Source organism: Ambystoma mexicanum, chromosome 7q, assembly GCF_040938575.1.
Source record: "Ambystoma mexicanum isolate Mex_15411 chromosome 7q, UKY_AmexF1_1, whole genome shotgun sequence".
Classification (NCBI taxonomy): Eukaryota; Metazoa; Chordata; class Amphibia; order Caudata; family Ambystomatidae; genus Ambystoma; species Ambystoma mexicanum.
The window spans coordinates 1,029,522,148-1,029,537,644 of NC_090941.1; positions in this window are offsets into that span (position 1 = coordinate 1,029,522,148).

Sequence of the window (15,497 nt, forward strand, 5' to 3'; positions counted from 1 at the left end):
TCTTCTAACTGTACTGGCTCCTGCTGCAAGCCTGTATCCTCTTCAGATCATATTCTAAACGTGTTGCATCATCTATATGGCTGTTACCCTGAAGTCCTCAAGTTACCTCACTGAGAATATCAGAATCTCTGGAGGCCTCTGATCAACTAGAATTAAGGATATGTGCAGCTGTTGCAAGAAGGAAAGAACCAGAAGTCAGGCCTTCTCTGTCTACACACCAAGACTCTGGAACCCGCTCCCCATCAACATCAGACTCTCCCATCGCTTTTGCAGTTCAGGAAAGAGCTCAAGACCTTCCTCTTCAAGTAATAGTTCCTCCTGAACACCTAGATCAGCAAACCTTCCAATACCCACCGTATGTGAGTCTTGGTGATCTGCTCCTCACTGTTACCTCCCCAGGTTGCTTGGAAATCCCTTGCTGCAAGTTGCCTCCTCCCCTGTTGTTAGCCCTGCCCCCTTTTTCTCTGCTTCCCTCACTGTGTTCTGTAAGGCACTTTGTAAAGCATGTTGCTGCGTCCTGAAGCTAGATCCACGCTCAATTAATACCATAATAATAATAATAATAATAATAATAATAATAATAATAATAATAATATCAATAATATCAATAATAAAAATAACAATACCATATCTTTATAAATCACAATAACTAAACTATTCCAAATTACATACCATATATTATTCAAACATAGATGCCACATCACATCACAAGTACAGCTTAATAGTCATTATAAACTCTATTCTTCCTATGCATAAAGACCCAAAGGTGCTTACTAAAAAGAAAATGTTTAAAATCTATTAACCATAACAAGAACACATTTTATCAATAGGACTCATTTCTATTACAAATATAAAACAAATAATTGCTTGTTAGTTACTAATCCATTGCAGTAGATTACAAAAATAATTCAATATAAACAACCTGGAAGAGGCAATAATTAAAGAACAAAATTGTGTTTACAACATCTTATTCACAATAAAGCACTAGACAACCAAATTCCTGGATCCACTACAAGTATAGTATAGAAATATGCTAGTCTACAGATCACAACATTTGACTTTTGTAACCGTGGTTTTACAGTGTATTTGCAAGGAGATCAATGCCATTGGCATAAAAAAAGAGAAAGTGCATATTAATATCTAGAGATTCCCATTAGATTGACAGAAGCGATTAGTTGTTACTGCATACATTGCTCATTGATGGCTAATGAAAGCTGATTTAAATTAAAGCATGTGATTATTTCCCTTGTTTTACAGTTATTATCCCACAGTAAGTTAGGAATGGCAATAGCAATGTTTGTGTTTAATAAAATAGAGATACTATTGCAAGGTGTGTTTAGTTAGTTCAGGCTCCATCCGACCTAGCCTTATTTTATTATTTAAATACTTTATACAGTGCTTCTATCTTGTTTCATAATTTGTTCATAATCATGTTCCCTCCCTGTTGCCCTGTGTGCGTTTTGAAACAGAATTGACTTGCTGTATAAGCGCCTAACAAATGCACAATAAATCATATAAATAAACAGACACATGGAGCATCCACCTGCGCACTCGCCGCACTCCATGCGCAGAACTCACTGAAAACACTGTGCTGCCACCATCCACGGGCTTCAGCAAAATGCTGGGTCAGAGCCAGGGCCAGGCAGCTCTGGAACTTTACAGCTTATCTAGGCTTCAAGATCCATTAGTGTAACAGTAGCTTTGGAGAGAAGCACGCCACGGATTACTGGAAACAAACAAGGGGCGATTAGAAGAGGGGACATACGGATGTGGGAACGCAGGCAGGCTTTCACACCAGGAAGCCGTCAAGCAGTACTCTGAACTGGCCCACTTTGACAGCAAAAGGATTATGATTTGATCTGTGGGTGACTGTAAGGAAGGCATGGTATCAACAGTAGCCAGGCACAAGCGACCACAGTTCCAGGGTGTTTAAAACTTCAAAAACATCCTAAATCTACCAATGGGAGCAAGCTACAACCATCAAATAATAATAATGCCGTCCTAGTGGTGTTGTGTCAAAATAAAAGGGCCTATACTAATAAACCTATTGCCAATCCTTACCTCTAAATACAAATAGTGTGGGAAACAATGTTACATAAAAGAAAGAAGTGTTCAAGAAATGATGTTTCACAATGTTCAGGCCGTTGGCCTCCCTTCCCCATGTTTTCAGCATGGGACAAGGCGGTTCACTCGAGCATAGCACAGTATCTGGCTTCTCTAGCACAAGTATGCTTTTCAAACGTTAGCACCAGGGCCTTCTGTGCCCAAGTCTCTTTGCCTTTCAAAGTCTCTTCTTTCAGAAGGTCTGATGCGACAAACAATAGGTTCCTTTCCTCTTAGGTTTTCACACATACTCAATTTCTCAGGTGATTCACTGTTCACCTCAGATCCCCCTCAGCCAGGCTCAGATCTCCTTTCGACACAATGTTCAACTTTTCGGGTGTATTCATATGCACCCCGGATTCTTCTCTGCCGGGCTCAGATCCACTTCATTCAATATTCTTGATTTCTCGGGTGACTTTCTGTTCAACCCGGACCCCCCTCTGCCGGCCTCAGATCCTTTTCAACACAATGTTCAATCAGTCTCCCTCTGCTGGGCTCGGAATGATTTTATCTCACTTTGCCATCAACTTGCTTAGTAGTATCAACATCGAAGACTTTCGACTTTGCTTGACCCATCTCAGGACCACTTCGAAGTACTGTTCCTTTTGCCAATCTTTCACCTTTTTAAATTCTCGGTTGGACACCCTACAGACACTTTCGAATGAGCATCCTTGCGGTGCTGGACCACTCTGTCAAGGGCATTGTATCTCGGTTTCAAAGTTCAATCACTCATCTGTGGTTCACTTTTTACTCACATTGCTTATCAAATGCATTTCATACACTGTTCGCTTCAGCATTCACCATACAATGTTGCAGCTTGCAACCTTGGCTTCAACACAGACCGGTTTGGTATCCGTCTCCCCAACTCAATGGCTGTGTTGATTTCATTGGCGCTGCTTCATTGCAGGAGCCAAGGACAGTACCATGGTGGCAAACGATTCTCCCCACCATGACTATCGATGCATGAGAGCCCCGGGTACCTCCGACACACAATGCAGGATTCTTCAGCCTTGTTTCCTGGTCTTACGCTTTCTGTTCTTGAGAGTTCATGAAAGTAACGGTTCCTCGTTGAAAAGGCCAAGGGCACTCCTTCTGTTTGGACGTTTTTCTCCTCGTGTTAAACTGCCATCGTGGAACTGCTGCTTCCTCGAGTGCTTTGCCTTGCTCAGAGTGGGCTCTCATGCTCCACCTTTTATCTGTGTGTGGAAGTGTAATGGAAGTCAGGTGTGTGTGAGGATAAGTAATTGCCTGATTCTACCTGACTATTGCATTGGGACATGTCAGCTATACGGCTTGGGTGTTAATCCTCTTTCTCTCATAACAATCTGTCAATAAGAAAGTGTTTGTGTTGTGAAGAAGGGGGGTTGAGTTCCTAAATATCCTACCTGGTAGGATGGGGTAAAGGTGTTATCGGGAAGGGGATACCAGGTCTCGTCATCCAGTGTCCCACTCCCCGAAGACCCCTGACCCAGGTGATCCTCCACACTGGTCCACCCCCAGGAACTGGATCCAAAAGCGCTGGCCGTGTCCCTGCCACCTGGATGACAGATCCCCAGGGACTAGCCCGTGAGACACCTTCAGGTTTCTCACAGTGCCCCAGAATATTTTCCACTGCGGTATACTGAATGTTGACGCAATGTTGTGATTTAACATGTATCTAGTGTAGCTGATAAGGAAGGGATGTGCTACTTTTAGTGTTACCTTTTGTTTAAGTTGATACATTTTAGATTCTCATGCATACAGCAAGATAATGTCAAATCTACTGATGCAAATATAAACAATAAATGTGTCTGGTGTGCCACATAGCCCCTATAGGTTGGGCAGCGAGGAGCTTGATATGCACATGTGAGAAAGTAGAATTGCAATGGAGAAACCTTGTGAGAGGACGCAGTGGTCTTGAACATAAATGCACAGACATACATACATGGGTGTCATGAGGGACATGTGTTTGGGACATATGCGGTACATGGTGAATATAAAACTCTATATGCCACAAGTCCTCTCACAGTTAGGGATTGTGCAGGCCCAGAAACCTGGGTTGGCGAGATGAACCCTCTGTGACTAGGAAAACTGGTTTAGAAAAGTTTGAAGGCTGAGGAAGAGCAGGAAGCAGCTGCGATAATATCAAATGACCACCTGTACTGGAGGACAAAGCGATCTCTGAACGGGCCCATGAGATTCAGAGCTTCCCCCCAGGCACCTTTAAACAAGATAGCCGCACCATGAAGAGGATGGGGTGCGGGATTCACTTACTCCATCACCAATCAATGAGGACAGTTCAACGGTTTGGCAAAGGGAAGTCTGTTTAATGACAAGTACAAAAAACGGGGAAACAAATGGTAATTACCAGAGATGCGAATGCCTGTGTCGTTTCAACTTCCAAATTCTTCATTCAGACAGCAATAGTTATAACTATAAATTATCATCATTGACGTGTAACACTCATAAGTTTATCATACAATTCTATTGGTTGGAAAAGGTAACTTAAGTATAGGTGCTATATCTGTATATGGTTACAAAGCGTAGGGATTGGATAACTCTTATGGGGTGGGCATCTACGCCCATCCCTCTACATCACTTGTGATAGACGTCACTACAAGCACGACGTCTGAATGGTTCTACAGCTATAGGACCCTAGATTATTCGGTCCACTGTGATTGGGTGGGTTACACCCCTAAGCATAAATCTCTACTTTAATTAGCAGCATGCAGAATAGATACCCAGGTGCCTTGTGCCCCAAGATTCACCCTGCCTCCCTTCCATCAATCAGTACTTTAGGGCTACATCAATCAGTACTTTAGGGCTATGTGTCAATTAGTTGGCTGAGGATGGCCTCGAAACTGTAGCTTCTTATCTGGGAAAGTTATGGCATCCTCGGGTTCTGGGTGAGATCAGACGTTGGTACCTCTTCGCCCTTGGCTGGTCACGTGTCTGTTCACCGTGAATCTGCTTCATTTTCCTTGCATTCATGTGTTTGATTCTCCCGTAGCCTCGTCACCTGCCTGGGGCCTCTTTATCTCGACCTTCACTGGATGACTGCTATGCTCTGAAGTCTCAATTCTCCGGAGCTGCCGCTCTCCTCCCTTCCTTAGGTTGACCTCGAATTCCCAAGCATGAGCTACTTCTCACTAAGTTTCGATTCTGCTTTTCCCTTTGGCTTTGGCTGGAATATGAATCTTGGTATTGCTAGCCCTTTGCAGCCTGGGCTTAATTCTGCTTTTACAAAATGGAGTTGCACTTGTATAGTGTGCTTTATTGAGGTAGATATATAGTTGGCACATGCCACTATATTCTTCTACTAAGCATTGCAAGCAGTATCGTTCTCTTGGCTTCTTGCGTTCCGAGCCTATTTACAGGCACTTTAGTCAGTTACGTGTGTTTATTTCACTTATTGGTTACGTTTCTTTATATTAACGCCTTTTCTCTTACACGTCCATTACAACTTTATTCCTAACGTTTCTCCCATGTGTGTCAATTTTCATTCATCGTTTATGTTCATCTGTACGACTGCCCAGGTTCTTTTGTCGTCACCATTTGCCTTCCATTAAGGCTCTTTGGGTCTCTTCGGGGACAGTCTGTAAGTAGCCTTTATTGCGTGTTAACTGCTGGTACGGTTGTATCAGTGGGTACCGGGCTGCCCAAGGTTGTCTGGTTATAGGCACTTCAACAGGTATTGCTCTTCTGATGTGCACTGGGCAGAGTCCTAGAGCTGCTCTCTGTTGGCTCATTTGTTCCTCATACATCACATACTTTGGCGAGTATGATCCCGGTACCTCACTCTGTGGGGTTGGGGTGTAAGCCATGTCTGGGACCACCTCTACACTTCCCCCTCTGGTCGGTTCATCAACCACTTCTGCAACCTCCTTTGGGTTTGTCTTACTTGGTTCTTCAGTATCTTGATCATCGTTTTCTGGGTTTGTACATGATGGTGTGAACGTGTGTCTCTTTGGAGTCCATATCTTTATCACTCCTTTTAGACTTCCTGCCATTTTTACATGTTCGTCTTTGTTCCAGGTCATAAGCTGACATTGTCCATTTGGGCTACAATAGATCCATTTTCCTTTATACCTTCGTCGCTTTCTGGGATACACAAATTTTGTTCCTTCTGGCGCAAATTCACTGGCCTTCACAAAGTTTCTTATTTCTTCATCAGTTAGGTCTCTGGGCTTCCATCCTGGTTCAGCAACGACTATGACCTTCATCCCAATGGCTTCCTTCGCAGTTTTCTGGCATTGCATGATGATTATTTTGAAAACACAAACTCCCAATAGTATCATCAGTAGCAGGGCTTCTAGAAGCTTGAGTATGTTGCCATCCATTGTGGGACCCAAGAGAATAATGCTCTGAACCAGGTGTCTTCATCTACTCCATCAGTTTCATCAGTCATCTGGTTCTGCAGGTTTGTTAGCATGCTTATAGCTTCTGTTAAGGTTCCATTTTCTTCATCATGTGAAGGTATAAATGTGCAGCATGATTCTCCGATTTTTACTCAAACGCCTCCATCCATCGCTGTGATCATGTGTCAAACTCTGGGCTATTTTCCCTCCCTTCCTCCTCACCTGGTTCTTCACTGAAGCTGGTGTCTTCTTCTGTGTCTCGTTTCTTCCTTCTTGATTTCCTCGAGGTACTATCTTTATTTCTGTCCTTCTTTTGTAGCAAGTAAGGCCTGTCTCCCCGGGATGCCACACTGTCGGTAGGGAAAAACCCACAACAGAAAGTGCTCCCCTGCTCCTCCAGAACCATCAAGGACCATATTGACACACTCGCTCCACCTTGGCCAATTTCTGTAATCACTCTTTCGCCACTGGAACCTTCCCCTCTCTCCTCATGCATTCCCTTGTTCAACCCCTTCTCAAGAAGTCTTCTGCCAATCCTACCTGTCCAGCAAACTATCACCCGATCTCTATCACCCCTTTCCTGGGCAAACTCCTGGAAAAGCTGGCCATCTCCCAGTTTACTCTCCACACTGAATCTATTGGTGGTCTCCATGACCATCAGACTGGCTTCAGAGCTGCCAGAGGGACAGAAACTGCTCTCCTGAACACCTGTGATGATCTGCTCTCCAACCTTGTCTCCAGCATTCCTTCTGTTCTCATTGTCCTTGATGTTTCCTCTGCTTTTGACATGGTCAACCACACCTTCCTAATCAATCGACTCTGTGAGAACCTGTTCATCACGGATCAGGCCCTGGAGTGGTTGACGTCCTTCCTCTTGGACTGCCCCTCTCAGGTCCAACTTGGGTCCTTTCTCTCTGCCACCTATCTCTCCACCCGTGGCATTCCCCGGGGCTCTATCCTCTTATCCTGGATTTTCAACCTCTGCCTGGCCCCTTTTGCCCACTTGATCTCTACCTTCTCCTCTAACTTTTAGTGTTATGCGGATGACACTCAGCTTTCCTTCAGGCTCCCCTCGGCCTTCTCTCCTCTCTCACTCATTCCTGAATGTCTATCCGCGATTCAGGATTGGCGCGCCTCCAACGATCTCTGCCTTAATGGTAGTAAGACGGAGATCCTTCTCATTGGGAAACCCTGCTCCTACTTTCCCGCTGTAACATTGGCCGCCCTCTTTGGGCCCTCTTCCTACACCTTCATGTGAGCCTCAAGACCTTGATGTCATCTTCCACTCCACTCTCTCTTTCTCTCCTCACATCTCGGACATCGCCAAGAAGTCCCACTACCAGCTGCACCTCCTCAAAGGTACTGTTCCCTTTCGCAGCTTCCCCCAGAAACTCACTGTCTCCAGAGCCCTGGTTCTGTCTACTACTGCAACAACCTCTTTCTCAATTAGCCTTCCTCTACTCTCGGCCCTCTGCAACTTATCGAGAACAGGACTGCAAGTCTATCCTTGGCCTCAAGCCCAGGGACTGTATCTCTCCAGCCCTGAAATCTCTCCACTGGCTCCCTGTGACTGCAAGGGTCAAGTTCAAGACCCTTTGCATTGTCCACAGGCTTTCTGAGGCTGGGGCCCACACTACATCCAACGCTCTCTCCCAAAATAACTTCCTTCTCAAGCCCTTTGCCCAGCTACCTCCAACTCTCTAAAGGTCAGACGCTACTCATCACGGGAGCATAGCTCATGGGCAACGTGCTCGCCTTGAAAGCAAGACGATGTGGAGCAACACAAGTTCAATACCCGGGTCTGCGCTTAGACACCTCTGGATATTAAGCATGTTATAAGTAACCAATTACAATCACTCCAGACAGAGAATGGGGGTATATCTCCCTCTTCTGCAGGTGCCTCCCTCTGGAATGGCCTGCCTGGCCCACTCAAAGGTGATCCGGACCACCTGAAGTTCTAGAAGCAGCTAAAACATTCCTCTTCTCCTCTGCTTGGTCTTTCTCCTCCCCCTGCTAACCATCCTGACCACCTGTCTGCTGCACCGATGGGTTGTTGGCAACCCTCAGAATCTCCCTGGGTACCAAGCTCTTTCCTGATCAGTCACCCCCTGCACTACCTCAGGGCCTACCACTCACTTAGGGGCTTTAACTGTAACCTCTACAGTTCCTGCCTCCTTGCACTTACCCAGAGTTGCGCTACCCTGGCCGCACTTACTCAGAGCAATGCTGCCCTGTTTCACATTCCCTCTCCCTGGCACTCAGCAGCCCCCTTTTCCCCTTGCACTTCTCATTCTCACACTTGCATGATCTGAATGACACAAGGCCTAGTAACATTGTTTGTCTTGTCCTACATCTGTCTCCCCTTACTTGTCTTGTCATGCTTAGAAACCCTTATGTACAGGTGCAATATAAATGACTTATCAAATAATCTACCTTTTAGTGTTTCTAATGAATGCTTATATGACTACTTGAAGCACTCCTCGTGTCTGTGTCTTGCTGCCTTGTGTGTGCATGTCTGATTAAATCTAATGTTTACCTGTGCATTAATTATCATTGACATCATCCTACTTGAACTAAATTCTAAATGTGTGTGTGTGTGTGTGTATGTGTGTCTTGCTGGCTACTGTCTATCACGCATTGGAGAGAGATGTTGGGAGTGTCAGTGTATCATGCATGATGTCTAAACCCCTGGCCTTCGGTGTGGTTTTTCAGAATTGAGTTTTATGGATTTTATTAGTTTATATTCCTTCTCGCATGTGGGACATTGTACATTCATTCCAACAAGAGAGCAGGGGAAGCTTTATGACTTGAGAAGTACTGAGGCTACACCCTTGGATTAAGAAATGTGCAAGCCTTAGGAAAGGCTGATACATTGATTTATCTGGTGCCAGCTCTGTTAGGTAAGAATTGATGCAATCACAGTGGTGAGACTACACATCCCTTATCTGCTTGGTATTAGGTAGCCCAACTTTTGGTATAGGTCTGCACTACAAAACTTGGTAGTCTATCTCAAGAGGGGTAAATGTGAGCTGTAGAGCTGTACAAACGAAATTTTTAAATACAAGTAGCCAAGGAACACTTACATTCAAGGTTTCTTTTATAAATAGTTATTTATGTATTTAACATCAATTTTTTTAATTAGCGTTCTTCATCACTAAGGTGAATTCACCAGTCATTGTTATAGGTGATTTTAACTTATAGGCTGAATATCCATCAGACACTTCTGCCTCTTCTCTCCTATCCTCCTTGGAAGTGATAGGTTACACCCAACTGGTAAAGGTACCAACACATCAAGGTGGCCATACCTTGGACTGGATAATATCACCTAATGTCCAGAGCTCTACCAATATTACCCTAGGAAGTCCTTGGTCGAATCATCTTTTTGTAAACACTACGATCATAATGCCAAGTCCCAGATTAAGGCTTGATACCAATGCCAGGTTTATGATTACTTGTACAAATATTAAAAAGGTCACACCGATTGCTTTTTCCTCTCTGTTGTCCACCAAATTGGGTGTTATTGATTAATTCACACGTCCAAGTTATTCAGTCAGTTTATCATCTACCATTAACAATACCATCATTACTTTGGCCACAGAAAAAATGAAAAGATGATGAAAGCTGAGACTAACAATAAAATCTGGTTCTGTGATGAGATCGTGGAAGCAAGAAAAATAAAAAGAACATAGGAGCGAGAATGGAGGAAGGACCCATGCCCGATTACTTTGGAACAATATAAAAAAATCGGTTCAAAAGTATAAAAATGTCATAATTGAGTCTAAAAAGAAAACATACAATGCTTGCATTGATAATGCTAAATCCAACTCAAAAGAATTATAAAAAATTCTTAGAGATTTTGAAAATCACACATCCTCTTTTCCTCCTATTTCCAAGGACTCTGTTTGGTGTCAATAAATTCAAGACAGATTTATGAACAAAATTGCTGGAAATCATCTAGCTATTTTTAACCATCTGGCCAATCTTGACACCAAAAAAGATTATATCACTGCGGATTGTCAAAATAATACCTTGTCGACGACCCTTCTGAAATTTCTATTTCACATCTGTACCGAACAAGAGATCAATGAGATTGTCACTGACATGAAATCCACATCTTGCCTAGGGGACTCTTACCCTCCTGACTTATTAAAAGGAATATGATCAATTCCTCTTTCTTGATGGGCGTAGAACCTGGAGCTCTGAAGGAGGTATGGGTGACTCCCCTTTTAAAAAAGGACACTCTTGACCCCACAGCCCCCAAGAACTATAGACCTATTACCAACGTCCCATATCTGTTGAAAATCTTGGATGGATTGGCCTACTTACAGTTCCAGAAATTAATTGAGGAACATAAGCTTCTCAATCCAAATCAGTCTGGTTTGCGTTCCCGCACGGCACAGAGACCGCTCTTCTGGACCTTAAGTCAAACATCGTTGGAATCATAGAAAGAAAACATCCTGCGCTGCTATTACTGTTGAATCTTTCGGCAGTGTTTGATATCACCTTCCTGGGCCCTAGAATCTCCAGAGTGCCAGTCGAGAGGGCTCAAGCCAAACCCACATCTATCGCATGTGGTGTTCCACAAGGCTCCTACCTGTCTCCCTTGCTTTTTAATATTTACATTAGACCATTTCTCGATCTCCTTGACGATCTGAGTGTCCAATTTGCAAATTATGCTGATGACAACCGGATCCTATTCGTTGTCTGGCAACTATCAGGAGGATGTAGCAACCGTGAATCTTGTTTATCTTGAAATCCAAGCCTGGATGGCACACATTTCATTAGCACTTAACGGCTCAGAAACTGAGCTGCTTATCTTGGCCTCGGTCCGCAATTAAAGAAACTCACCCATCAATATGATTCTTTTGAGGGGGCTGGTAACATAATCCCTGTGAGCAAATCAGTGAAAATCTTGGGAGTGATGTTGGATGCCAATCTCTCAATGAAAAAACAGGTTTCTCATATTTGCTCATCATGTGGAATGTAACTGAATTGTTTCACCAGATTAGGCCATACCTCTCATTTAAAAACAGATCACTCTTGGCATCTTCATTAATAAATTCATGATTAGGCTACTGTAATAGATTACTAATCGGCACGTCTCAAGGCAACCTAAATTGGCTTAAAACTGCTCAGAATGGAGCAGTTAGGGATGTATTTGGCTTAGCCAGATGGGACCACATCGCCGCCTTCAGGAGGAAATTACACTGGCTTCCGGTGAAGCAGAGAATTAGACTCACATATAAGTGCCAGAATTCAGATGCGCCACACTATCTAACCAAACGACTAGTGAGAAAATCATCCAGCAGAGTGCTACGCTCCTCCGACACTCGTCAGCTCAGTCAGCCGCAATCTCGTCTAAAAAACATTGGCAATTGCAGCATTGAATTCAATGCTCCACTTGAATGGAATGTCTTGTCCTTGAATATTAAAAAATCTCAATCTTAAATTAAGTTTAAGAAAAATGTAAAGACATTACTGTTTAATCTACCCCAATAGAAATCTATCCTTTTCCTCCGCTTCTGCTCTTTCCTTCCTTCATTCCTCTTCTCTTGGAGCGCTTTGAGGCCTACGGGCCTGTAGTGCCTTATAAGAAATAAAATAGAAATAAAATAAATAAATAAACTGATGAGGAGGATTGATGATGATGCCTCATTTACATTGGGCTGCTACAACCCTGGTCACTGCACAGCCCTCTACCTCTGTATGTGTCCACTTTCTCATCCATGAATGCACCCCTGTGTGCCAATGAGGTGCGCCAGACTGTCATGGCGAACTTGTAGGCCAGCAGCTCCAGGAAATGCGTGCAATGCATGAGTGTGTGTAGCGGTGCAGCCATAGGATGCCCCAATGTCTTGGCCATGCCACTGCCGCCATAGTCATTCTCGCCCAGAGAGTGCAGGAGCACACCGACTCCTCCTCAGCCAGTGCTGAGGTGATCTACCAGGCAATAACGCTGACCCTGCAGCCCATGCAGGCCCAGAGTTTCCGAGCCCTCCATCTTTGTGAGCCCCACAGAGGGCTCCCTGTCTGGAACCCAAAGGCACCACTCTCAGCGCCTCCTAACTGGAAACGAGCCGCAAAAGAGCCCCCTACCCAGGAGGCACAGGAAATAACATTTGGACAATACCAGGGTGTGTGCACTGTGGGGAGGGTGTGTGTTTGAGGAGGGTGTCTAGAGGATGGCCTCATCTACAGTGGTCTTTAACCAGAATTACAGCACTTTTACTGTATACTGGGAATTTCGTAATGAGTCCCAAAGTCGGTATGCTTGTACAAAACACAGTGTGCATCTTTCTGTATAAAAAAGTGTTAATTATTAAAATGTTTACCAATGAAATTCTGTATTCACTTTGTAGAGTAATTCAAATGAACTGATACAATTTAAACAAGAGCTAGTTCGGACATTTGCAGTTTTTCATTGCATTTTGAATTCAAAGGCATGCATTTGTGTTGGCCCCATAAAGAATAGGTCCAGATCAAAGATCATGCGAGATACTGCTCAGATCATGACATGGCTATTGGTTACATGAGCTGTTACACTCTGCTGGTTGACTACTTAATGCATTGGGGACCGAGGCACAACACCCAAAGCTTACACAGCTTGTGGTGAAGGTCCTCTTTCCGATATGACTTCTAATCATCAATTATGTTTAAAAAAACAGCTTAAAGCCTCAGTTACCAAGGTCCATAACTTTGTCCAAAAGAATGAGGTAAATCATAATGATCCATATGTTACAGGTATGACAGTCCTACTCCAAACAATAATGCAGACAGCAGAGCATGTGTAATTGTTTCCAGAAAGATGAAATGTTTGTGCAGTAACATGTCCCAGCACAGCACCAGAAGTATGATGAGGAGGGGGAAGAGGGAGAAGAGGGAGTGGCGCGGGTATTTAGCAAGAGGGACTGGGACAAGAAAGAGGGAAGAACACCTAGAATGAGGAATGGGGCCTGGAATTAAAAGAGTAACTGAAAAGAGTTGGATTCGGAAGAGGATGAGAAATGGGATGAGAAAGACGGACTTGGAACAGAAAGAAGAAAAGGAGTGTGCAGGTGATAAGGAATAGGCAGCAGAAGGAGGAAGAGGAAAAAACAAAGAGGGACTGACAATGACAAGATAAGTAAAACGGAATAGGATGAGGAGAAGGGACTGGGCAAAGAAGAAGAGGGACTGGGACTATGAAGAGAGACATGGTTTCAGGGAGAGGGATGGGAAGTCGAAGAGGGTCAGAGAGAAGACGGGAATGGGGAAGAGGGAAAAGAAGAGGGACTGTGATGAAGGTAGGGACATCTGAGGAAGCAGAGGGGGTCATTGGAACAGGAGAGGGACTGGGATGAGAAAGAGGGTCTAGGTTAAGGAAGAGAAAGTGGGACTGTGATGAGTAAGATATAGAGAAGGAAGGTGTAGGAGGCAGACATACTGGTTACAGGGAGATCAATGTAGTATCTGGCCTGTGTCAAGTGCACTGATGCAGGCAGTGGAATGTGATGATGTAGCCTGGAACCTCATGGGTCATCAAGGTTCCAGGACTGTCAGCTGGGACTCAGGATGGGAGATCTGAACAGAGAGGATGCATACTGATTAGCTCCTACCTCCCTTTCCCCGCTAGCCCTGAAACATAAATAAAGACTATTTTCCTTTTATATGTATATGCCTCATACCCAGAACCCAGATGCTACAAGTGGCGACAAGGATGTTTCTTGAAAGCGGTCCAGAGATACAGAAAGGAGCTCTGATGAGGTGGCGCCCCTGTGGAAGGGGAATATGCTCAGTGAATCCAGTTAGTGTTAGTCTCACAACCTTTGAGTGAATTTGGACCCATGTGAGTGTTAAAGCCCATGTATAAGGCATGTCAATGGGGGGGTACATTAGACAAAGGAGAACCCAGGCATGCAGCCAAAAGACGGTATGTGCTGTAATTCAAGTTACCGGCGCTCTCTAGGTACTGTCAAATGTGGTGAGAGCACGCTGTGTTAAAGTGACAGGGGCCATGGGCATGCGAATGGCACTGAACTGGTACTGCCATTTTAAATGCTGCCGCTATTGGAAAATACATGGGAATGAAAACTTGTGCGAGATGTGCATCATAGTTAAGGCCTCGGCTGCGCATCTAGAGAGCAATTCAGTATGATTACATTTGGAAGCTGAGCGTGCCATGCCAGTTATGATACCTACTTTGGGATTGCTGTGAACTGTAGGCACTCCCCAACGTCGACCGTTAGTATGGCAGAAATGCAGAGCTCCATGCAGCATAACAGCTGGGCGTAGAATGGTGACGTATTAGAACGTTGGTGGGCTATTGGCGAAGCTGAGAACGCTAAATGCTGAGCGTTCTTATCTGCGTCGGAATGTGGAGCAACGTTTCTTATTCCTTTCCGTAATATGAGGAAAACATTACAGGAGTGGCCCCATCGACGTGCCTGTTATGTTATGTACACACTGGCCCCACGTCAGTGTGGAACGTTTGGAGTTGAACGCTCTCACACAAAGTGTTCAAGTCATTACGATCCTGGCAGCCTAACCTCCGGGGGCCTTTCATTAAAGCTTACTTAAAGCTCATCTGGGTCCGCTCCTCATTTCTACAAATGGCGACGAGGAGTACCCGATAAGGCTAGCCCCATTCCCACCTCATGCGTGCTGTACTCCACCTTGAGACAGACGCTCGCAGAGGCCCACCGTGAAGTCTAACTGTGCCGCGCCTCCTGCCCTGCCCTGTTCACCCGGCTGCAGAGACGCTAGAGAGGCCTCGCCAGCGCTCCCCGCAACATCCAGTGCTCCGCCTGTGAAGGGCGCCGCTCCTCCCTGCTGGGAGTTCAGAGCGGCGCACAGTCTACAACCGGCCAGCCCTAACGGTGCACCAGACAGCAGGAGCTGTCCATCTCCCAGGTCAGAGCAGGGCTCCACAGAGGAGGGGGAGGACACGTCACTGAAATTTTTGAAGTAGCTTGTTTTGTTCATAGCAAAACGTATGTGTTTTTATTGGGACTTGGAAGGATCTTTCCTTCTCAGGTTATTAAAACGAACTCCACCGCCGTGATTGAAACTTTGTATCCA